This window comes from Diceros bicornis, chromosome 2, assembly GCF_020826845.1.
Source record: "Diceros bicornis minor isolate mBicDic1 chromosome 2, mDicBic1.mat.cur, whole genome shotgun sequence".
In the NCBI taxonomy this organism is placed as follows: domain Eukaryota; kingdom Metazoa; phylum Chordata; class Mammalia; order Perissodactyla; family Rhinocerotidae; genus Diceros; species Diceros bicornis.
In genome coordinates, this window is record NC_080741.1 from 21794053 (window position 1) to 21817979 (window position 23927).

The following is a 23927-nucleotide window of genomic DNA, read 5'->3' on the forward strand; positions in this document are numbered from 1 at the left end:
CAGGCTCAGAAAGCTGGGGAGCAGCAGGGCTGTGACCAGCCCCACCCCAGGGCTGTCACTCTGCCAGACAGGCCCCCACTCAACTCACGCTCGCCAACGCCAGCCACGGAAGGGAAGGACGGAATTGCCACAACACAGTCCCTGCTCTCAAGGAATATCAAGCGGGAGAATCAACACAAACTGTAGCTGAACGTATGTTAGACGACCACCAGCCACATGTGGCTACTGAGCATTTGAAATGTCATTTTTTTTTTTTTAAAGATTTTATTTATTTATTTTTCCCCCCAAAGCCCCAGTAGATAGTTGTGTGTCATAGCTGCACATCCTTCTAGTTGCTGTATGTGGGACGCGGCCTCAGCATGGCCGGAGAAGCAGCGTGTCGGTGCGAGCCCAGGATCCGAACCCGGGCCGCCAGCAGTGGAGCGCGCTCACTTAACCACTAAGCCACGGGGCCGTCCCTGAAATGTCATTAATCCAATTTAATGCAAACCATCCCAAATTTTAAAGACTTACTACAAAAAAAGAATGTTAATTATCTCACTAATTTTTATATTGATTATATGATGAAATAATATTTTAGATATACTGGGTTAAATAAGATATCTTATTAAAATTAATTTCACCTGTTTCTTTTTACTTTTTTACTGGGACTACTAGAAAATTTTAAATTACATAGTTGATTCACATTCTATCCCTTTCGGACAGTAAACATACCTCCCCCAAGAGCGGGTCATGTAATTGCATCAGAAATCAGCAACAAAACCCTCCAGTTGCTGCTATGAATGCCCTCCTTGAATTCCCCACCAGAGTACGAGTGAGCCATTGCCAAAGGCTGGCCTGCTGCAGCGTCCTGCCCGCCCACCCTCGGTTAACCAGAACCCCTTGTCAGTTACGTAAGCCTGGGGACACCATGGGGCAGCCCCTGGGACGCAGGGGGGGAGGGCAACAACAGGGCCCCCACCCATCCCCAGAGTGAGTCTCATATGACTTAGAGGAAGTCTTCAGAAACCACAGGCTGAGGACACTTTTCAAAGACACTTAGGGGAACAAAACGAGACTTGGAGCCAAAATGAGCACACCAGCCCCCAGGGCAAGGAACAGCTCTGTGACCCCCTGGGTGCCACCCTCCATCATTCAGGGAACAGTGAACAAGTACCACATACCAGACCTGACCCTCTGGGCGATGACAATCTGGTCAGGGGGCTGAAAGGGGCATGGAGTGGACATTCAGAAGTCTATCATACACAGCCATACAAAAGAGTGCCATGGGAGGGAGGGAGATCTATCTTGTAAGGGGATGTGGAGGAGACATTACTTCCAGCAGAAGGAAGCGAAGATGGCTTCTTAAAGGAGGATGATCCTGAACCGAGGATGAAGGATGAGGATGATTTGAAAATGCGGGGTTGATGGGGGCCAGGAAGAAGCAGCATTATGAAACTCATAGGGTCTGTAAGAGACTTGACAAAGTTTCCCATCAAAGTTTTAAAAAGGAATCCAGAGTGGTAGCCTTGAATGAAAGCTTTAACCTAAGTAGCCCAGGGACCTGCCTTGCTGAGTGCCCTGGGACCACACGTCCACTCAGGGGCCTCAGCTACACAGTGGCGACATGGGGCCCGCCCTCCACAGAACTGAGCAACCCACCGAGAAGTGACGCCACAGCGCAACGTGCTCTCAGCAACATGACTCACTCTCCAGACCCCGTGCCGCCCGGCCCAGCTGAGTTCTCCCTCGTGCGGACAGCCCTGTGGGGCCCTCCATCTGCCCAGACTTGCTGCAGGGAAAGCACAGAAGCATGGGGACCTGTCACTTAAAAGCTGTCCCCACCCCGCACCACAGATTACCTACAGGTTTCAAACCAACACCAGCAGATAATTAATCCTGCAAGAGTCAAATATTTCCTAAAATGGGATTTGTTTTTGGTTTTTGTTTTTAGGAAATTTTAATATTTCAATTCAGCAACATTTAAGGGTAGACTCTCTTCCCCCAGGTCTCCCTGCTTGAATGAAGCTTTTCTTCAAACAAAAAAAAAGAGAAGCTCTCGTGGGGACTTTCTAAAACGTGGCTGCTGTCCCCAGGCCAAAGACTCCGCACCTGCTACCAGGCACCTGATGAGTTCCAAATAAGGGAAGCAGGTCTCTACAAAGGCACAAAAGAGGAAGCCATCTGAAGTGGCCTTGCAGAACACCACGCTCTCTGTCAAGTTCCTGGTGAGTTTCTGAAGTTTCCTCAAGGTTCCGTCCATCCTGTGGGATGGTATCAGAAACATGCCTGCCTTGTCATATCATGGATCCTACTAATGTGAAGGTTCGCTCTCCCACACGTAACCCAGGTGGCATCTCTCCATCATTCATTCATTCATTCAAGTAAGTGTTGGGCATCTGTCCTGCACCCACTCAGTCTATTCTCTCCATCTTTCTTGGTAATAGAACCTTTATGTCTCAGGGTGAGGGAATGTGCCAGCTAAAGACCCTACTTCCCAGCTGACACTATAGCTAGTGCCCCTGTTACTAACTTCTAGCTAATAGGATGTAAATGAACATTGAGTGAGACTTCCAGGAGGGCTCCTTTGTCTTTCCATCCGTGATATTAATACAATGGCTGGTGCTTCAACAGCCACTTTGGATCATGAGGCGGCTCTCTAAGGATGGGGGAACAGTAAGTTAGGTCCCTGTCCTGGACTGTTTACCTCCTGACTTTTTACATGACAGAAAAAATAAAGTCTCAAGTTTAAGGCAGTGTTATCTGGGGGTTTTCTGTTATGTTCAGCCAAATCTAAATCTAAATGATAACACATCTTATCCTCTACACAGCTGGGCTATTCTGCAAACCTGATAGAAGTGACTATCACAGGCCAATGTAGACAGGTCAAATCTCCCTCAACTTCTTTCTAGCCGCTCATAGCCCATTTTACTACTATCAAGCCCAAGGAACTAAACTTTTGGGGCTTCCTAAAGAAACCTAAAGCTCATGGTCTCCTCGTAAGGCATTTCATAAAACATTTTCTAAAACTACATACAGAAGGAAGAACCAGGCAGGTGCACACAAGGAGTGGGAGCATCCTATTGCACCCTCACTGGCAGGATATAGTCCATGAGACATTGATGAAGTACCTCCTAGAGGCTAAGTTCTGGAGGGAAGGGGGCCCACACCAAAATCAGGGGTTGCCATTCAGTCTGGAAAACAGACACGTTCATTACAAGCTCCAATACAACACAGGCTGTGACAAGTGACAGAGGTATAATGTGCTATGGGAACGTAGGGAAGAGAGAGAGTGATTTGTCAAAGGTTTGCTAGGGAAGATTCCTCAAAGGAGAGGGTGTCAGGCACTAGACTAGGCCATAGAAACACAAGAGGCATCCAAGAGCTTACCCACATGTCTAACTGAGGGGGCTTAACTCTGAGATCGCTTCCCAATGTCATAACAAGACACGTGACCTCTAAAATCAGAAGCCAATTTAGCAATCCCAAAGAGAGCTGGCTACCTGGTTCTCACCATCGTAGAAAAGATGACACCTAGAAATCTTTGGCACAACCAACAAAATTTTATCTTCAAACTCTAACAAACAACCCAGGCCCTGGTAGTAATACATGATTTGAACACGGGCCCTGCACTCACAGGCCCCCTGGTGTGCACAAGTCACATGGTGGTTTTCTCACAGCAGAGAAGACCAGTCAGCAAACCGGAGAGCTGAGGCTCAGCTTGGAATAGTACCAAAGAGGAAAATGTTCGCAGAGCTGGGTTTGAGCTGTAAGATGCAACACAGGAAAATGTTAAATACCTTCATGACTCATGGACACTAACGGCTTTCATGGAAACAGCTCTGTAGAGAGAATTTTAAAAGGCTGCTCATGAATGAATTTGACAAGTGACCATTAGAGACCGGCCCGGGGCCAGCGGTGACTGCGAAGCACTCGGAAACATGTCGGTGTTCCAGCGTCATCAACAAAGGAGGGGGGGTAGGAGGTCCGTCATCGGTGAGGCTGCCGTCTGACTCAACTTCCACTCCAGCCCATAATGCGTCTTAGGAAGGAACAAGAGCATTCAGACATTTGCGTTGGGTATGGCGAGGGTTCAAGGAAGTTTACAGACTATCCAGTTCAAATCCTTCATTTTCCAAAGGAGGGCCCAGAGAGGCGAGGCCACTCGCCGAATGTCACACAGCTATTTAGTGGCCGGCCAGAGCCAGGAAACCAGAGCCTTGGACCCCCAGTGGGGCTCTTTCTGCTCTACCAGGCCGTGTCTGCCAACCTGGGTAACTTCGGCAGTGACAACAATCACGGGACAAATGGACAGTCTACCCATAACTTATACCTAGCAAGAGCTGCTAAGGGGCCAGAGATGAGATGGGAACCCAATCTGTGCAGAGGATTGCTGCCCCACCTGTGACTCACGCAGGCGTCACTCACACGCCAGCCAGGTAGCTACAGAAACTGAAAAGGAGAGGGGTCTCGTCACCTGGCTGCCCAGAGTGATACTCGGGCTGGGGGTGGCTCCAAGTCACAGAGAGAGCCTGCAAGACAGGACTAATCTAGTACCCGGCTACTAACAAACCCATTAGTGTAGATATAGATGATTATGAAGAAAATAATCTAATCACAGAAGCCACTGCGCATTTATTCTGTCAGATAATGTATATTCTGAGGTCTTCTGAGAACAGTGCCTCATTGAAATCTTGAAATTACCCTACAAGGTCAGTCCAGTTACCATCCCTACTTTATAAAGGAGACCAAGGCTCAGAAAGGTTAAATAAATTGCCCAAGATCATACAGCTACCAAAGGTGGGGTGAGGATTCCATCCCTGACCCAGAGCCTTTGTTCTACACTTCTGTTCAACACCACCCGCTGGGCTACAGACTCCCCAGAAAGAGGTGCTGGTTCAGCTAAGTTCAGCCTTACCTCTTCACCCTGATCAAGGCCACACTGGCTGCAGTTAAACAGATCGGGGTGGGTGGGGGGTGTGCAGGGAAGAAAGATGCCAGCCACCCAGGAGGCCGCGGTATTCCCTACAGAGTGCGGGGGAGGAGCGGGGAGGACAGCCTGCTGCTGCAAGAGCTGAGCTCACGCCCAGTCAGGAGCCAGGAGCCAGGCTGCGGACGCTGGGGTCTAGAAACTCATCCTGGGGGCCGGCTGGGTGGGGGCAGTTGTTAAGTGCGCATGCTCCGCTGCCGCGGCCCGAGGGTTAACAGGTTCAGATCCCTAGCGCGCACCGAAGCACTGCTGGTCAAGCCATGCTGGGGCGGCATCCCACATAAAGTAGAGGAAGATCGGCCTGGATGTTAGCTCAGGGCCAGTCTTCCTCGGCAAAAAAGAGGAGGATTGACATCGGATATTAGCTCAGGGCTGATCTTCCTCACAAAAAAAAAAAAAAAAAGGAAACTGATCCTGAAAGCTCTCTGAGCTTACCCTCTCCCACGCCCCCTCGCTGCTTCCTCACTTGTTCTTGGGAACAACCTGGATCCCACCCACAGGGCGGCAAAGAGGCTGAAGAGACTCAGGGACTTGTGGGGCAGTCAAAATTCCTCCATCTATCAAGACCGCACACCCACGCAGGGCACAGGCCCTCTGATTGCTTTCCCACTCCCTTCTAAATGCCGTTAGCACTTCAAACCCAAAGGGATTCTCTGGGGTTTACTTAGGAATGAGTGGGCTCAACTTGCATGCACCTCCCAGTGCTCGAGGGGAGCAGATACGGGAGCAACAAGAAGCTTCCAGATACCCCTGGACACTTGGGCATGAAATGGAAGACGGGAGTGCCCCGCTGCCTTCTAAAGAGGATGAGAAAGTCGCATGGGTGAACCAGAGGCTGCCCCTAGTGTGAGGTCAGCAATGGCCCTTCAGGCCACGTGGGGCAGCCGAGCACTGAGGAGGGACGCGCCGCTGAAACCACAGGGAGGCCCAGCTGGGATGGCCCCCACCCCACCGGGGTCAGGACAAGGTCCCTGCTGCCCTGGGCAACCAGTGGCAGGAAGGCCCCTGTCCTTGTTTTTTTTTTTTTTTTTTTTAACTTGATACAATTTTGTTCTTGCCTCCTTATAGCAAATGTTGTTATGTGCTGCTGGAAAGAACCCATCTCTCAGCTAGAAGCTCATGAAGAAAAGTCCCTGATTCCTTTCCAAGCCATCTGAGGAAGATCAAAAATCTCTGGAAACATGATCAAAAGCCCCTGCAGGCCTCAATGAGGCAGGGACGTCCAGGATGAACATCAAAGTGGACAACAGATAGGGCATCTGTTCTCAGTTTTCTTCAAGCTCTAGCTTTCTGCCTGTATTCTGAGCAATCCCAGGGATGGGCAGTGGCCAGATAGTCTGAGCCTTTCAATTCTGAAAACTCCCTGTCCCTTCATGCCCCTTTCAAACTTTTCTCTGAGGTTAATTGAAGAGTGTCCAGAGACGGGTACCAGCCATTTGGACGATGCCATTTTGTCCCTGAGGATGTTTTGGATACAAACATTGTCATCAAAATTATCACAGAATAGACACGTTTTCATTTGAAAGCATTTTCTAGAAAAAATTCCATTAAGCCCACTTAGTTCCTTGATCATTTTTCACATTCAATGTTTCTAATTTTTTTCATTTTTTTTTAGTCAAAATTATTTTCATTAGGATCAGTTCTTTTTCTATTTCAAATCAATAGATTTGATCCATTGAACAGTTGCATCCATATCAAACTTTACCAAGTATAGTTTGTGCCATGGAGTTTTTCATTATGTCTATCAAACTCAATTTTCCTGGATCACTTTTTGCAGATCTAAAAATCTGTTGAACACATGGGACATCGATTTTTACTCAGTCCCAAATGTCACCATGTACAGTTTGAGCCATTATCAGTTAATATTAAACTGTATACCACAAATTAAATAAAAGATCCATGGTGTATAAGAAACATGAGAAAACCATGAGCAGTCTTAAGAGATATAACATAGGCCCTGCAGCTGTTTTAGTGCACAGGCCACGAAGCTCTCTAATATATCACAGTGTCAAAAGAGACTCAAGGGATTAGAAAATCAAGGTCAACTAGTTTGGCTCTGTCCTGAGGTTAAAAATGAGCTGTTTAAAAAGAAAAATTAAAAAGCTATTATCTGCTTCAAAATAATACAGCTAGAAGTGAGAAGGGAGAGCTGGGAGGGAGGGAGAAGGGAGCGTAAAGATGAAATAAGACTGGCCATGGGTTCATAACTGTAGAAGCTGGATGAAGAGTATATGGGGCTCCATTATACTATTCTCTCAAAAAATACTACTATCATTTGTAATTACCTACTTAACGATTCTCTAGAACTGCATTACCTAATACAGGAGCCACTAGGCAGATGTGGCTATTTACATTTAAATTAATTACAATTAAGTAAATTAAAATTTCAGTTTCTCAGCTGCACTAGCCACATTGCAGGTGCTCAATAGCCACGCGTGCCTAGTGGCTCCCATATTGGCCGGTGCAGACAGAGAACATTTCCAACATCACGGAAAGTTCTGCTGGACAGGGCTGGCCTAGATACTGTGCAAACACTGAAACAAAGGCTGGTGAAATGTCTCAGCTATCATCCATGATCTCTGAATTGTGCTCATCAAAACGGCATCATCATTCCTGCTTTATATTATAAATAATCTGACATTCAAAAATCCGTAACAAAAGAACCTCGAGGGTACCTTGTACCCAATAGGGTGCTGTGACCTAGTTTCTGGCAGGATGATCCCTTCTCCCCCGATCATTCAGGGCCTCAGACTGACCAGGGTGGATATGACCCACAGGGGCTTGCGGGGGCTGGGGCTCCTCCAGGATTCAGTCCACCTCTGCTCATCTTCAGCTCACCTCTCGACACAGGCACGCACATCCAAACCACACCAAAGGGCTTCTGTTCCACTCATGCGGCACTTGTCCCTCTGCCTTAGGTTGGCTCCATGTGTCACCCCACAGAATCTCCCCAATTCAGCTAAAAGCTGCTGGCAGGAGAAGGTCTCAGGCCTTGTACTTGCCCAGGGCACAGGGCATTACTTAGCACAAACCAGCATGTCAAGGTTGGTCAGCCAGCTGATGTCTCTGACGCCTTCACACACTCCTGTCCCATCACAATTCCTGGCGGCTTACATGGCCTGCCAGCCACGCACAGCGGGGTCTCAGGGAACAACAACACATCCCTTGAGGGCCCCCAAATCAAATCCTTCCTGTTGCTGCTGGGACACAACAGATGCCGAGCCTCCCCCCTCCACCCCCACCCCAGCCAGAAGGGCGACAACCACATTCCTCCTTGGGCTTTCTGGCTCTCACTCACTCACGCTGACTGGGCCCGGAACAGCATTCCACCAGCTTACAGGACTACAAACTGGCAAGAGTCCAGGGCCAAGCTTGAGGTAGACCCAACAGCACCCCAGGAGCCACCACCAAACCTAGACCCCTGGCCCACAGAATCAAATCACAGAGTCTTTGGGCTCAAGGAGATGGAAATAATGTAGACCAATCATTTTACTTTATAGTGAAAATTCAGAGCCTAACAAGTAAGATGGTCTGCTCAAAGGGACAAGTCTAGGTATCCACCAACCCCAATCCAGGCCACTTTCCCTCATGCCCCACTAGCCACACATCCTCCCCCAACGTCAGACTCGAGGCATCAGTGTCTCCCAGTTTCAAGGTCAGAAAGACACACGCCAATCAGGGAAGCCATTTCATCCTTCCCTGAGATATACAATGCAGACCCAGGCCACGACAGGCTCGCCAGACATTTTGAGGGAGTGGAGAGTGCTGCTTTATGCCACAGGGTAGGGGAGAACTGGACTACTGCACACGGGAAGAATCCACGTGCTCTGTAATTATGCCTCATGACAGTCCTTTGAAGCTAATGAGTAGCTGCTGGTTTCCCATGAGGAGGATGGAACACAGGAACGAAGAGGTGATGTCTAAAGAAATGGGATGCCAGAACTGGGAATAGCACCTCCCTCTTCGCAGCCACAGCGGGAAAGTCAAGGACCTGAATGCACCAGATGCCCTTGGCAAAGCTCTGCCCCCTTCCCCTGATCCTCAGCTTTCCTCCTTCCTCCCAGTGCAGGAGCCAGGGGGCCAGTTGGCTCTCACCCCTTCTGCTTCTGTAGCCATAGCCCTCTCTACCTGGGGATTGTGAGCAGAGCTTCTAGTATTTCCAGGGACTGTTCTCCAGAGAGACGGTCCCACCAGCACCACATAGACAAACAGGCCCCCTTGTAGCTCTTCAACCCCTAGGGACCCCAGCTCTTAATACACCCCAATGCCAACAAAATTCTAATGCCCCACACTGAACCAGCATTGATCGACCACGGCAATTGGGCCACTCTGAGGCAGTGCACTGTGTCCAGAGAGGTAGGAGCCACAGGGGATATTCCTGGCACAAACAATGACCATTGTCTTGGGTCTACAACCTTGAACAAGTCACTAGGCTTCTCAGATTGGAACGCCAAGGCCTCTGTTAACTCCCAGGGAGCCTCAGTTCTAGTACTGAAGATACATAATTGCAGCAGGACTTACAAGGCCACGTTCTGGAATGTGTTCTGGCTTCAAATAGTCAACCAGCAGGCGAGTTAACCACTGAGCTATTTTGCGTTTGCTCTCATCTTTATCCTTGTATATGTTTGCACATTTTCCATAATACAAAGTTGACAAAATTGCTTCTTGATGCACTTCTTAATAAGCTATCACATTGCTATTTATACCACATAGTTCTTTCCTTAAACTCAAAACTATGTCCCTGGGTTGAGCAACAGCATAATTTGAGGGCAGAGAGGAGGTCCACACTATCTATCAACTCAAAATATAACAGCTGTCACCAAATGCTTTAAACCAATCACAAAAACACATTTTTAATACAGCTAGGGAAATTTGAAAAAGAACTGGGCACTAGATGATATTAGAAGAACTATTATTAATTGTATTAGGTGCGAAAATGTGATCTTTTAAAGGTTCTTATCTGTTAGAGATAAATACTTAAATATTTATGGGTGAAGTGAAATGATACCTGTGAACAGATTTAAAATAAGAATAAACAGGGGAGGGCAGATCAAACATGATTGGCAGGATGTTAACAATTATTGACGCTGGCAATGGGTATGTGGGGGTTCATTGATAATTCTCTCTACTGTTGTGTATACTTGAAACATTCCATGATAAAAAGTCATAAAAAAAAAAAAGGTTTTTGAAGCTTTTGGTTCAAAGTTATCACTTTTGCTATATACCTGCCACAGAATCACAAAACTCAAGAAAATGCTACTCACTAGAAGAACAGAGAAACCAAAGATATTTGTCAAAGGTGGTCTTCACTAAAGGCAAAATTTAAGCTCAATAAATAAATAAATGAAACAAAACCCAAAAAACACCTGTACGATTGCCAGTGAGGGGAAGTAAAGAGTCAAATGTTAGCCAAACAAGAGACAGTTTACAAGACCGGAAGGGCTCCTGAGCCCTCAAAGTCCATCCTGCCCACGTGCAATCTTTAGAGAAGACGCATCAAAAATGTGGGGGTCCAACATTGGCCCCCCACAGCCTGTTGGTGGCCAAACCACTCGGCTGTCCAGAAGTTTCTCATCTCTCATCTCGGTCTCTTCTGCTATGATTTAAAGCCCCCAGCTCTCTCTCTGTCCCTGGCAGAGACAGAGAAGAAGAAAAAAATACACCCACTTACAATGACAAAGCATGTTATCAGCAGAAAGCACTTTCAAGGAGGGCCAAACAACACTGCAGGCACCTGGGTACGCCCTCCCTGCACCCCACTTCTATTGCCCTGAGGGAGGGAGGATATAGGGAACCGGGGCAGGGGTGTTTATTAAATCCCTACCACGTGCCAGGCATTCACCTATGGAATCTAGCCTATAGCCCTGCTCATAAGTATTGCTGTACCCATTTTACACCCAAAGAAACTGAGATTAAGGAACTGGTCCAAGGTCACCAGGCTAGAAAGAAAGGACACTGAGACTCGAACTCAAGCCCCCTGACTCCAGTGACCTGGAAAGGAAAAGCACAAACATAGGGCCTTTATTATTCCACTTCTCCAATGGTGAAGCTTACAAGACTGATTCACTAGATCCTGAGGAGAAACCACAGAACCCACTGGGCTGCCCTCAGTTCAATGAACTCCCTCCACCACACCATCTGCACGCCCACTTTGCTGAGCCCTCTGGCCAAGACATTTTCCTCTGTAAAGCATCCAAAGGCTTGATAAGCCCTGCTCAACCTCTCCCCACCCACCAGCTGTGTATCAAGGAACAAATGGGCTCTAAGGAAACCTCAGCAGATTTTTCCAGCATTAGTTCTTATCTGGACTGACTGACTATCTATCTATCTATCTATCTATCTATCTATCTATCTATCTATCTATCTATCTCTGAGAAAGATTGGCCCTGAGCTAACATCTATTGACAATCCTCCTCTTTTTGCTGAGGAAGATGGTCCCTGAGCTAACATCTGTGCCAATCTTCCTCTACTTTGTATATGGGACACCACCACAGCATGGCTTGATGAGCGGTGAGCAGGTCCGGGCCCGGGATCCGAAACCTTGAATCCTGGGACACCGAAACAGAGCACGTGAACTTAACCACTACGCTACTGGGCCAGCCCCTCTGGACTATTTTAAAAGCTTTCTAACTGGTTTCCCAGCTTTCAATCTCACATGGCCAATTTAAACTCCATATGGCATAAATTTAGTCTCACACGATTGCATTTAGGGTACCTAGTAATCTTTCTAAAGGACATCTCTGATGATGTCTGTCACTTCCCTGCCTAACACTCTCCCCATCCCCAACAAAAGTGGGCCACAGGCCAGGTCCGCACTGCCCATCCACCCAGTGAGGCCTAACCACTCACCATTCCTTCAACACTCCTCGCTCTTGTATGTGCCATTCCCTCTGCCAGCAACACATACCCTTCTCTCTCCTTTCCACCTAGAGAACTCCTACCCATCCTTCAAAACCCATCTCAAATACCCCATCATCTGTGAATTCTTTTTCCTCTACAGCATGCTGGACTCATTAGTTTAACAATCATATCTTCTTTCTTATGACACTTCATAGGCCCAAAAAAAAAGTCCTTGTCATCCTGCAGCCTCTTCTTTGGAGTGAACAGTCCTGTTCTTCTAGGACTTACAGGTTGACCCCTTTTCTGAACACCCACTGATAAATTTCCCAACACTTGACAGAGAACTTGTTCAGAGATCATCCTGCACTGCCCAACAGCAGTTGAGCACGTGAGAGTTTGCAGAACACAAGTTTCTTGAAGGCAGGAACTGTAGCTTATACTTCATCACCCACAACACCCAGCACAGAGATGAACACACAGGTCCATCCAAAGCCACTCTCCCAGGCACATTCCTTATATTCTCCACCCCGGGCTCCTATACACCATGTTGCTAAGGAAGGTCATGGTCACACTCTGCTGACATAGGAAGACTAACAGTCTACAGTTCACGAGCCACTCACCATTCCCAAAACAGTAATGACCCCAACTCCTTCAAATCACATTCAGACCATCCAGAAACTAATCTAAGGTTATGAGGACAGCCAACGTCAGAGAGAGACCTCAGTAAGCACGTCACAGGGAGGATGACTCTCTGGATTCAGAGAAAAGGGGCAGCCAGAGCAGACCAGAGCATCCATCCACCCTCACCACCTGCCCACTCGGCTGGACACGCCACGTGCCCGACTTCCATGAGCTAATCCTGTGCTCCGCTGTCTCCACTTGGAGACTCCTTTCTAACACGATTAAAATAAATGGGTTCAAAGTCATTAACATTCCTCCTGCCTCAGACAAGAAACACTCAGAAGAAATGATGGAAGGGAGTCTCTGTCGATGGCCCCTTCCCTGCCAGGCTGGGATCCATGAAACAAGCTTCTCAACTGGAGAGCTTCCTTATGTTGTCAGGTGGTCTCCCACCAGCCAGCGCCTCACATGACTGCCAGGCTTCAGTCCCAAGAGGCCGCCATCAGCAGAGGCAGAGGATACACTCATTCTAGACCAAGTGACTTCCATTAACACCAACTTGGAATGGATGGGTGGGAAGAGGGTGCTCACAGCTTCCTACTCTTGGCCTGTAAGCCTAGGAGAGACCCACAAAGGGGGCATGAAAGGAGACCAGAGAGGATAGGGAACAGTAGGACAACTCACTCCAGGCCACCAACACGTGTCAGATGACGAGAGACGCTTGGTCAATCCCCCAGGCCCCGGGCCCTCAGGGTTGGTGCTACAGCAAAAAAGGTCCAGAGCCCCCAGGCTCCCCTGTCTGCACAGAGTAAGGAATTCGATGGGCTCTTTACAGCCGCATCACCCAGTGACCCCGGGAGCCCTCTACGAGCAAGGACTGTGTTACTGATTCTTTTAATTCCCTAACCCTAGCCTAGAGGCCAGTACACTGCAGATGTTTAAGAAATACCTATTTAATTAAGGTACCAAGCTAAGGTACAAATGACAAGCCACAAACAACTCCCTTGTGGGCAATCGTTTTAATGCACTTTGTGATTTTCTTCCTCTGTGGCTCACACAATCAGATTAATGTCTCTCTGGGTGCGTTTATCCTCGGAAATGCCCATTTACATGATGTGAAAGCTCACCTGCATAATGACCTAATTGTAATAATGACCTCAATCATGTGGCATGAATGCCATTCTCTCAAGAGCTAAATCATTCCCCCCTTCCGCTCTCCCTCGCCTCCTCCAAGCTGAATGATCTATAACCCAGGTCCCAGTGGGTCTTCAGGAAACTCATTCCTGGGTGGAACTTGACCCTCTCTGAATTCACAGGACTGAGTTTCTATACTTATTTCAGCAGTCTGCCACGTTATAAGATGGCATATGCGAAAAAACACTTTGAAAACTGCCCAACTTATGAACTTACTGACGACACAGCTCTTGAGTTATTTTACTCTTCACTTCCTCTTCTTGACGAGATTGCAAACTCCCTGAAGTCAGGGATGTTTGGTACATCTATGAGTCCCCACCACCAGGATGGTGAGGAATCTGCACTTGGAAGCAGGTGCCAGCCCGAGCCCTCCATGAGCCAGGGAGCTTGGCTGCCCCCTCCCCCCCTCCAGGTTTCAGGCTTCCCTGGCTCCTTGGCACTATTTGTTGCCTGGTACACTTCAGCACAGCAAAGGAGCCACTGATTCACTGAAATGCCATACCCCCTCCAACCTATCTTCCGCCCCTGGGTCAGCATGACCTGGCTTAATTTTAACTACCTCCTGCAAGATCAGCTCCACGAGAATTCAAGGTCAGGGGGACGCAGAAGAAAATGAGGGCTTAATATAAACAAGAGTTAGCACAGCATACCTCCCTGCTGAGCTCAGGACATGAAAAAGCGGAGGGATGTTGCAATACAAGTGTGAAGATGTCCACATGGCTGTGGCCAGCAGAGCCCGGCCAGAGCAGGCTGTCAGGAAGACATGGGGCACAAGAGCACGTACAACCAGGGACCCTTCTGACCACTGGAGCCGGTGCCACTTCAAGCCACCTGGGATCTGTGAAATAGACAGGACGGCCTGGTGACAGGGCCAGGGCAGCAGCGGGGCCCCCAGCTCAGGGGAGGCAAGGTGAGCACTAGCCGGCGAGGCAGGGGATTTCCGTGTGAGCCGGGGCTCCTGGCGAATGCCCTCCTGTCCACCTGGTATTGCCAAGTCCCCCAGGTCTGAGGGACTCGGGGCCTCTCTCAGCTCTAGGGGGTCAGGAACAAATTGCAGCCAATGGAACTAAGAAAGAAAAGGATAAGATATCCACATGTAAGAATCCAAATATCCCAGAGCTGAGACAGTTATGCCTAAGGCCTCTGTATAACTCTTTCAACCAAGCATTGCTCCTCTCATCAAGCGTTCACGTCACCTTCACTGTGCACCATGCACCATGAAGACTTGCAAAGGATCAGATGCAATTTCTGTCCTCAAGGAGCTCAGACGCCAGAGCGGGGTTCTTAGCCCTTGGTGTAGAGGTTAGGGACACAGACCTGGGACTTCGGCTGCATGGATCAAATCCTGGCGAGGCCACTCATCAGCTGTGTGTGTCATCTGCACTGACTCCGGGCACTTTATTTTACTTCTCTGTGCCTCAGTTTCCCCATCTGCAAAATGCAGACAACTGAAGCTACACCATGAGGTTGCTTTGAGGAATAAGTGAGTTGACACACATAAAGTACTTAGAACTGGCATACAGTATGCAGTATAGACGTGTCAGCTGTTAATAAGCATCTTATGTAGCATTAACTCGTGGTTATTAACCCATAGGATATGGATGACCCTTAAGGGGAGCTGATGAGCACCTTGAAATTGTGTTTATGATTTCTGCACACCTGCGCATATATGAGTGTTTTCAGAGGATGACAGCCATAACTTTCAAATTCTCAAAGAAGGAAAGCTTAGTGAGGGAGGGGACTGCAGGAAGTCTGTAGAAGTTACACTGACCTGTGCCTTCATTTTAATCAGGCCAAGGGTGCGAGCTAAGCAGCCCTACCCAATAGAACTTTCTGCAATGAGAGAAATGTTCTCTGTCTGCACTGTCCCAAAATAGTAGCCATCAGCCCCATGTGGCTACTGAACATTTGAAATATGGCTAGTGAGACTGGAGACCTGAACTCACAGTTTTACTTAATTTTATTCATTTATATTTAAGTAGCCACATGTGGCTAATGGCTACCATTTTGAACATCACAGAGCTAGTCAGTCTGGGGAGGAAAACATCACAGGCAAGGAGAACAGAACAGGCAACGATGGAAAACATTCCATGATGTACTCAGGGGTTGTGAGTGAAACAGCACCGTGTCCCTGGCAATTGTGACAGTGGCGGGGGCGGAGGGAGGGGCACCTTGGGAGAGCACAGAGAAGTGCAGATGCTACAGGACGAGAGGGGCTGGGGCAGACTGTGAAAAGACTTGTGTGCTGTGCCCAGATGTGGGCTTGACACTAGAGACAGAAGAAGTGCTGTATTAGTCAGGGTCCTCCAGAGAAACAGAACCAACAGGATGTGCACAGATACGGAAAGACTGATTTTAAGGAATCAGTTCATGTGATTATCAAGGCTGGCAAGTCCAAAATCTGCTGGGTGGGCCAGCAGGCTGGAGACCCAGAGAAGAGCTCATCTGCAGTTCAGTTCCAAAGACCATCTGCTACAGGATTCCCTCTTGCTCAGGGGAGGTCAGTCTTTGGTTCTAGTCGGGCTGTCAACTGATTGGATGAGGCCCACCCACATTATGGAGGACGATCTGCTTTACTCAAAGTCTGCTGATTTAAATGTTAATCTCCTCCAATAAACACCCTCGTAGAAACATTCAAAAGAATGTTTGACCACATACCTGGGCCCTGTGGCCCAGCCAAGTTGACATATAAAATTAACCATCACATGTACTAAAGTTTTTGAGCAGAACAGACTGGCAAGATTCTGTTGGGAGGCACTCGGGGGAGATGGAGAGGTGGGACTAGGAGGCGGGAATACCAATTAAAAGGCTATTTCAATAGTGCAGGAAACACAGGAGGGCTTACATCAAATAAATGGCAATGGGAAATGAGTTGTTTAATTAGTATTTGTTAAAAGAAAATATGAATGGATTCTGTGACTTGACAAAACACACACACACTTAGACCTGCATGGGAAGCCAGCATTTCCTCATAGGTCTCCAACACAACATAAGGGAGAGGAATTTTTCCACACACCATTAAGGGAGGGAAGTGATGCAGAAGAGAGATACGGGGTTTACCGGATTTCCCTACTCAAAGGAGTCCTAGGCCCACCTCTAACTCTTTCCAGCCCAGAGCCTTTCTAGAAGATAGAGAAACCAGAGCACAGACGTGGCAGAGTCAGTTAGTTGCCTCCCTATATCCCTTCTCCTCTTCATCCTTAGAAACAACCCTGCTAGCTAAGAAACCCCCAGCCAAGCCTCCCTTGCAGCTACTGTGACTATGTGACTAGGTTCTGGAAGTGAAACAGAAACAGTGCATTGTCTGCGACTTCTAAGTAGACTCTTTAAAATTGAAGGGGCATTTGTCCTTTACCCTTCCTCTTTTCCTCTTGTCCTGAAATCAGATGCAATTGCTGGAGCTCCCGGAGCTATCTTGGCCCACGAGGTGACTTTGAGGATGGGACTCACATACTAGGATGGAGCAGTAATAGGACCTGGGTCTCAGATGACCATGGAGTCATGGCACCAATCCTGGACTGCCTAATTCAGGTTTTCTTTTAGGTGAGAGAAGGTATCCTTGTGTGTTTGAGCCACTACTTTTGAGTCCTCTCTTACTTGCGACCAAATGTGATTCCCAGCTGATACAAGACGGGGCCATTATTTCGTGAACAAGGCACTGTGAATTTCAGGACTTCAGGCTGTAAAACTTCATCTGTATATTTTCTTATGGTCTTGGGTGTTGGGATGGGGCCAGACAGAAGAGGAACCTACATAAATTAATACAGTGCCTTACATCTCATGATTTCCTTCCAACAAGTGCTCTCAAAAGAGCCCACCACAGATGCCTTCAACCACCTTGGCTGAGTGCCCAGGTCGGTGTGGAAACAGACCCCCCAGTCTTCTCTGTATGAAGAGAAGCTTCGCTCCGTTGGCCTGAGCCTGAGATCAAGAGACTTAAATTCAAAGACTGCAAGAACCTTAGAAGATTGATACACCACGATTTCTAGAAATAAACACGGCCTAGTGCCTTCTCTGCAGCACAGTGCTCCGCCAAAGGGCTGGGGGATGCACCTGAGGCTGGTAACAAACTGATGGACAAATGTCATCTTTCTTTTTTACCTCCATTTAAACCACTTCTTCAAAGTAAAACATACAAAGTGAGGTTTCCCAAACACAGCTGATCCTTGCCATCACTGAAGCAAAGAGGCACTCTTGCCTCTATGAGAACATAAGCTCCCTAGTGCTAGGAAAGTTTTAAATGGAAAAATGAATAAATGATCAAACTAATAAAGGCACTTAAGGATGGCAAAGCGGAGAAAGCTGGAAGGAGACAGATGCCAGGCAGTGGACTAGAAAAGTTGGGGGAAAGAACAGCTGAGAAACCCACATTCTGGAAGATTCTTCAGAAGAGACCCAGTTGATGTGGCCTCCCACGGAGCCTTTCAGAATTCTGTCTGGAGCTGACCAGCTCTCAGCATTCAAGTTAGTGAGGATTACTATGGGGTACATAAAAAATCATAGACTCAGCCAGTTATCTTAGAAACCCCATTTCTTCCTAGAAACCTCAGGTTTAGGAGTAGTGAGAACAGGAGTGTGAGCACGCTGAGTATTCCTCAGTTGTACTGAACACTCCCACATGGGTGCTCACTTGTCCCTGCCCACGGCGACAGGCTGAGGAATGGCCGAGTAGGGACCAGAATCTGTCCACAGCTCCACATGCTGTGAATTCAGAAACTCTGACAAGGGGCAGCTTAGTCCAAAACTACCTTCTGCATCTGGCCGATGACTCAACACCACAACTTCTCTCCTTTGGAAGGGCTGCCAGATTTAGCTAATAAAAATATAGAACTCCCAGTTAAATTTGAATTCCAGGTAAACAACAAATAATTTTAGTTAAGTATGTCCTAAATATTGCATGGGACAGAGTTATACTAAAAAAAAAATTATCTGAAATTCAGCTTTAACTGGGTGTCCTGTATTTTATCTGCCAACTCTACCTTTGGCTTAAACTCCATGAGGACATTCTACCACATGGAAATGAAAACTCTGTCTATGGCTGGGACTCCTAAGCATCTCCCTCCTGGTGTAATGCACATGGTTCCTGCACATACATGTCAAGAAGCTCTTGTGTGATAACCCTGAGCTGGGAATCAGCAGTCCCCCCAGGCCAGGAGCAGAGCATCCCAAGCTATGGGAACGTCTTTAAAGCAGAACTACTTGACCGTCCAGAAAGACCGTAAATCACTGAGCCATATCAGTTGTCCACTTTTCAGCGTAAATCAGGCCATCAGATTCTTTTTTTGTTTTTTAATTTATTTATTTTATTTATTTATTTTTTGGTGAGGAGGATTGACCCTGAGCTAATATCTGCTGCCAATCTTCCTCTTTTTGCTTGAGGAAGACTGTCGCTGAGCTAACATCTGTGCCCATCTTCTTCTACTTTGTATATGGGATGCCACCACAGCATGGCTTGATGAGCAGAGCATAGGTCCACGCCTGGGACCCAAAACAGCGAACCCCAGGCCACTGGAGCGGATTGCATGAACTTAACCACTACGCCACCGGGCCGGCCCCAGTCCATCAGATTCTTAGGGGTAGATTGTCATAGAAGGGGAAAGGGGAAAATATGAGGGAGGGGTAGAGAATGGGGAGTGGAAGAGAAAGGAAGGAAAGCAGGCTGGGCAGAGGGTATCCTCAAGGCAAGGAAATGAACGGAAAGGTAAGCCAAAGGTGCCCAAGAGAAACATCACCATTTGGCCAGAGACCAAACCTTGTTGCCTGGCAACATGAAAGGCCTACCCAGTAGCAAAAATACATCCCATACTCTGATTTTCTTAAACTGAGAAATCAGTCACCTTGCCACTCCTTCCAGGGAATTCGGTGGTCTACAGAGGGGGAAGGAGGGGACGGTCCATGTTAACGCAATTTTACTGAAAACGGAAGGAAGGAAGGAAAGAAACAAAACATTCAGTGAGCCCCATGGTTTCAGATACAGCACAGAACTTCACACGCTGCTTCCCCTCTAACTGGTAAACTGCGGTGTCAAACCACATCTGTTAGCTTCACGCAGCATGTCGCCCACCGAGCAGCACTTATCGGGAATTGGCCATGTCTCGGTAAACAGCAAAGGGGACAAGAAAGAGGGAACTGTCCCTGACAAAGCACCCAAGGTAATGGTGGGTAGCACCTCCAGCTTAATACTGCCTGGCTGACACCCTGCTTGCAACCAGTCCCCCATCCCTGGCTTCCTGACCCCTGCCAGGCAGGAAAAGGTCAGGTGCAAGTGGTCCATTGCGCCACCAGAGGAGAAAACCTCAAGATCAGCAACACTCCCTGCTCCAGCCCCAGCAGAGTCCGCCTGAGGCAGAGCCAGCCAAGCAGAAGCGGCTCCAAAAGGGGGTGGGCCCTTCTGACCGAAGCCTCGAGACCGGACCTGTGTCAGGAGCCATCAGCCTGGGTCAGAAGTTGCCATTCATCTCCCCGTTGACCCCAATCTGATTCAAGGTTCTAGGCTTCCGAAATGCAGCTGCTTCTTCCCCAGACTCTCCAAGCAAGACCGCAAGGCAGGATGTGGCCTTGCAGGCAAGGGAGAGCCAATAGTCCCTTCTCCCCTCTTGCTGTAAATTACCAGGAACTCTGCTTTGGGACAGGCACCCTGTCACTCAGCTGTTTGCCCTTACTATGGGCTGCAGGGAAGATGCAGTTCCCAGGAACTGGCCTGTGACCACCCCGTGGGAATGTGATCAGGGCCACAGGGATGGACGTCACTGACCCAGACCTCCTCACCCGAGTCCCACGGTGACAGCTGCCACCCAGAGAGGCAAGTGGCCTAGCGGAAACGAAAGTGACCAGGAAAGAGGGGGGCGTGACGAAGTTGCACTGAAGTCCCAGGAGAACGAGGACAGAGTGCCACGAGGGGAGGAAGTTTCAAAGGGCCCCAAATTCCTTGGAACAAGAGCCCCAGAGTTACCCCAGGGCAGAAAGGGCAGGGAAACACTGCAGAGATGAACTCAAAATCTTCCTTAGCCCTACAAGTTAATTATTTCTCTTACGTGCTCCCCTAAGATGTGTCAGCGTGTAGTCCAGGCTTTCCAACAGCCATGAAATGCCTCCAAAATGCCAAGCACCAGGCAGCAGCCAGAACCAGGTAGACGTGGGTTCAAACCTTTGCTCCTCTCTCACAAGGTCTGTGACCTGGGCATGTTACTTTACCTCACCAAGCCTCAGTTATCACCCCCCCCCACCATGATGATGATGATAACACCACTTTGCAACGGTGCTGTGAGGACCCGATGAGATAATGGACATAAGGGACCTATACTACAGGCCTGGGCGCCTAGTAGATCCTCAATAAATGAGGACTGTGGGGAACCCCTTCTATAACTCAACTTCTCTAAGCCTTAGTTTCCTCCTCTGCAAAATTAAAAACAAAAAACTATCTGCCTCATGCATGTAAAGCCCTTAGAAAAGTGCCTGGTATACAAAGTGTGTTAAAATTACTCTCCTCTTCCTCCTCCCCTCCATCCTTAATCTCTTAGTTCTCTCCACTCTCTTCCAGTCAACTGTCACCTCTGTATCCTCGAGTCCCAACTCCCCACCGCCAAGTTGCCCTGCATTCTCGCCATGACATTCCCACTGAGGCACCCAGTCACAGTGCTCTCATTTAGGCAAGTGAACTCACCAATCTTCTCCCAAAGCTAGATCCTCACTCTCTTTCAGCTTCCTACTGGCTATTCAGGTCAAAACCCTGGAATGCCCTATGACTTGTTCTTGACAGCTGCTTAACCACCAAGTCTGTTGAAGTCTCCCTTCACATTCTCTCAGATTAGGCCACAACACCAGAGAGGTTTATGTAAAGGCTTAAGTAATGGTCCAAGACCAGTTTCCCCATCCGTAATATGGGGACAAAAGGGGAAGACAACTGACATCCCCTACACAGAGCAGTACACATGGTGCCTGACACACAGTTAGATCTCAAAAGATGGTGCTGCTATTAAGGTAAGGGCACAACACTTGGCATCAATTCCTAGTCAACTTCTCAAACAACATGAGCCGCAAGAGCCCACCATGGCTGCTTTGCAGCTCCTCAAACCAGTCTGGAGGCCAGGCGAGGCTGGCAGGAAGTCCCCCAGCCGGCCACCCCATTCCTTCAGTTCCCCTAAAGCTCCCTTCCCGCAGCCCTTGAGCTGTTGTACTTATCCCAGCTTACGTCCGTGCTGACTTCTCCCTCAGGTCTCAGCTCTTCTCTCCTTTTCACCCAGACTCTCTCTTGTGCTTTGGGGCTCAGGTGTGCCTTTCCCCCCAAGCTTTACACACACACACAGACACACAGACAGACACACACACACACACACACACACACACACACACACACACACACAGTGACCTCGCTCCACTGGTTTCTTCCACACTCCATCTCCACCTCTGCCATGTGGTTCAGTTCTCTAACAAACGAGCCTTCCCACTGAGCTCTCTATTTGGTGAGTATAGTCAATTCTCATTATTCACAGATTCCATATTTGAGAATTTGCCTACTCGCTAAAATTTATTTGTAACCCCAAAATTAATATTCACAGCACTTTCAGGGTCACTCACGGACCCACACAGAGTAGCAAAAAATTTGAGTCACTCAACACGCACGTTCCCAGCTGAGGTCTAACAAGGCGATACTCTGTCTTCTTGTTTCAGCTCTTATGTTATAAACAACCATCCAACTCAGTCTATTTAGCACCACGTTTTTCACAGTTTTGTGCTTTTTGTTGATGATTCAGCTGTTTAAATTGGCCCCCAAGCCTAGTGCTGAAGTGCTGTCTCGTGTTCCCAAGCCCAAGAAGGCTGTGATGTGTCTTACAGAGAAAACACACGTTTTAGATAAGCTTTGTTCAGGCATGAGTCATGGTGCTGTCGCCCATGAGTTCACTGTTAATGGATCAACAAGACAGTACATCCAGAAAAAGGAAGAGGAAATTTGCAGATTCTTACAAGAAGGCGCTCCAGTAAGTGCCCAAGTCAAGTCCATAGTGATGCCTGAGAGCTCACGACCAATTAAAGAAGCATAGTGGGCAACACTGTGTGAGGCTGAAAGCCTAAGAGATGTGCAGTCACGTCACCTGGGGGCAGGAAAATGTTCAACTCTTCTTCGCTAGTGCTTTATTATAAATACCATATACAATTATTCGTAAGAAATATATATTAAATAAGGTGTCTTTAAAGAAAAACATATGTAAAACAAGGTTACGTATGGATCAGTTGATGCAAATGTGACCAGAGGCTCTCAGGAACCTGACCCTCCGTCTCCCCTAGGAGCAATGAATGCCTCAGGAGAACACCTCACTAATTCCGTGTGGGCAGTAACTTTAGAGAACGTAGCTATCACGAATAATGACAACGGACTGTAATTACCTATGCCTCAAAACCACCTTACTGTGTGTTGTGGGGCTCCTGGAGGCTACAGACCACATCTAACGCCTCACAATGGCCAGCACAGACAGAGGGGAAACACTCAGAAAACACTCTGAGAGACACTTGTCAATCCGATAGCCCACTGTCATCTCCCATAGTCTTACTCCATTTCTCAAACTAATCCAGATCAGTAACAAAGATTCTAATTTGCCCCAAACAGCCCACCCCACAGACTTTAAGACTACAAGGAGAGTGTCAGCTCCAGAGTCAAGGTCATTGTTCTGTTCTTGACAAGTGGCTAAAAGAGTGCCTGACAACCAATAGGCACATGAAAAGATGCTCAACATCACTAATCATCAGGGAAATGCAAATCAAAACAACACTAAGATACCACCTCACGCCCGTTAGAATGGCTATAATCACCAAGACAAAAAACAACAAATGTTGGAGAGGATGTGGAGAAACAGGAACCCTCATACACAGCTGGTGGGAATGCAAATTGGTGCAGCCTCTATGGAAAACGGTATGGAGATTCCTCAAAGAATTAAAAATAGAGATGCCCTATGATCCAGCCATCCCACTACTGGGAATCTATCCAACGCACCTGAAATCAACAATCCAAAGAGGCTTATGCACCCCTATGTTCATTGCAGCATTATTCACCATAGCCAAGAAGTGGAAGCAACCTAAGTGTCCCTCGACTGACGATTGGATTAAGAAAATGTGGTATATATATACAATGGAATACTACTCAGCCATAAAAAAAGACAAAATCGTCCCATTTGCAACAACATGGATGGGCCTGGAGCGTATTATGTTAAGTGAAATAAGCCAGAAAGAGAAAGACAAACACTGTATGATCTCACTCATATGTGGAATATAAACCAACACATGGACAGAGAAAACTGGACTGTGGTTA

General features: G+C 47.8%; 1 protein-coding gene across 1 annotated transcript in view; it reads right to left on the reverse strand.

Annotated features, from left to right (window-relative positions):
* The window catches only part of SH3BP5 (SH3 domain binding protein 5), a 73707-nt gene that overhangs the window by 14801 nt on the left and 34979 nt on the right, over positions 1-23927 (reverse strand). The gene's annotated exons all lie outside the window — the stretch shown is intronic.